The 2,192-nt window shown below is 45.1% G+C and overlaps 1 pseudogene; it reads left to right on the plus strand.

The window, feature by feature from the left end:
• The first annotated feature begins 1,274 nt into the window (after positions 1-1,274).
• Positions 1,275-1,697, plus strand: LOC123580407 (annotated as a pseudogene).
• The last annotated feature ends 495 nt before the right edge of the window (positions 1,698-2,192 follow it).

Below are 2,192 nucleotides of genomic sequence, written 5' to 3' on the forward strand. Positions count from 1 at the left end.
TGTTGAATGGAGTATGCCACTAAGGACGCTTAAGCGTAGCCATGATACCTTTTTTGTCGTTGTTGAGAACTAACATCATATTTTTTAACTTCCGAGAACTCTTTTTTGGCATCTGAATATTCTTTTTCTATAGCATCACTCTTTTATTTCACAGATACGTTATCTAGTTTAACCTAAGGCTATTATTAATAAGATCATTTTGAAATTCTCTTCTTTTCATTTTCTCTGAGTTCATATTTTCCACCTCACACTCTCACAACTTTAAATCTAGTGGAAGAGAGTCTTCAAAAATATAAGCAAAATTCCCAGAGTTTGATTTTATGGCCTCTGATTGGCACAACTTGGGTTACTTGCTCATTATTGAACCAGTTATTGTGTAGGGCAATGCAGCTTTTTTTAAGTTTATTTATTTATTTTCAGAGAGAGAGAGAGAGAGAGAGAGCGGGCTCCCTGCTGCCAGCACTGAGCCCGATGCAGGGCTCAAACCCAGGAACTGTGAGATCATGACTTGAGCCGAAATCAGGAGTCAGTAGCTTAACAGACTGTGCCACTCAGGCAACATCTGGAGATGTCATTTTCATGGTTGGTTGGGAGCGGATCATTGTTCTTCCCCTAGAACTAGACAGAGATCAGCTGTGTTAGAACTGAAAGTGAGAGATGAGTAATTTTCAAAGAAAACGAGGAGGTTGTTTCTAGGAAGAGAGTCCATGGATATCAGGTGGCCGAAAAATAAGACACATTCAGTAAAGCTCCTGGCATAGGGGTTTCCTCACAACAACCTGGCCCAGAGCTCAAAAAGCCAGTGTCTGAATTCCTGCAGTGACCAGTTACTCACAATTTCAAGGAATCCCGTTAATATCCAGACGATACTACTTTTTAAGGAAGTCTTACCTTATGCCAAACCCTAGCTTCCTTCAGCTGTCATCTGTGATGGCTGCACCTTGGAGTTATGTGAAAGCAGCACTTATGTTCTCAGGTCTTTCTTTTCAGACTCAGCATCTCATGTTGCTATAGCTCTTCCTCACCTGACAGCATTTTGAATCCTTTTTCTATCTTAGATCTTCTCTTTTTTCCTCTAGTTTTGTGCATTTTGCTGTAGCATGAGCAGTCTAGAGTACAGAGTACCATCAGGCAGTACAATTGATTCAAATTGGTTTCTGAATGTAATCTAAGATCAAGTAAAGAATTTCATTTATTCACTTAATATGTATTGAGCTATCACTATAATGATTCTTAAACCTCTGATGCACACTAGAGCCACTAAAGAAACTTGAAAATCCTTGCAGTGGAGCTCACAGGTCGACACCCTGCCCTTGCTGCGGTCCCCATCCAGGGCCCTCACTGTCAGAGTAATTTATTGTGGCGCTTGAGGCTACAAGTGTAAGTATCTTAAGCTCAAGAAGAAGTTAGAAGATGATGTCCCCAAATGCCTGGACATCTGCGGCGAGGGGACTCCCCAGGCCACATGCTTCTTTGAAGTGATGGTACCAAGGAAGTTGGTTCACTCCAAGAAGACAGGTGATGGCTACATGGACAAGGAGAGCAAATTTCTGAAGCTGGTGGCCGCCATGAAAGCCAGCTTGGCTCAGGGCTGATGTGCCCTGAAGGCAGAGTCCAGTGCCCTTGGGCCAGCCCCTTGCGGTAGACGCTTCAAGATGGGAAGGACTGAAATGTCTTGTGGGTGCATGGTCTCTTTCCCTGATGTCCCTGTGGCTGCTGGGTGGGGGCAGAGGCAAACCCTGGTTTGTGTGTGTGTGTGTGTGTGTGTGTGTCCGTGTCCCTGAGAGTGTAGCTCTGCACCCTCCCTTCCTTGCTTCTTCCTCTCCCTGCTGTTCCCCCTTCTCCTGGCATCTCCCAGGCCCTGGCTACTCTCTGGCATTCGGGGTGGTCCTGCTTGGGGCTTCCGTCTCAGGGGGTGGCCAAGAGAGGGATCTGGATGAGTGACTTGCAGATTTCAGCAGTGTTGGCAACAGTTTACTATTCAATAAGCATTGGATGAGTTAAAAAAAGAAAAAAAAAAAAAAAAAAAGGAGGAGGAGGAGGGGGGGGAGGAGGAAGGGAAGAAGGAAGGAAGGGAGGAGCTTAAAATTCCTGATGCCCAGGCCACACACCAGACCAAAATTGGGCTCTCTGGGATGAGGGGATGAGAACTCAAGTATCACTACTTTTTTAAGCTCCCCAGGGGATTGTGA

The sequence above is a fragment of the Leopardus geoffroyi genome, chromosome A1 (assembly GCF_018350155.1).
Source record: "Leopardus geoffroyi isolate Oge1 chromosome A1, O.geoffroyi_Oge1_pat1.0, whole genome shotgun sequence".
In the NCBI taxonomy this organism is placed as follows: domain Eukaryota; kingdom Metazoa; phylum Chordata; class Mammalia; order Carnivora; family Felidae; genus Leopardus; species Leopardus geoffroyi.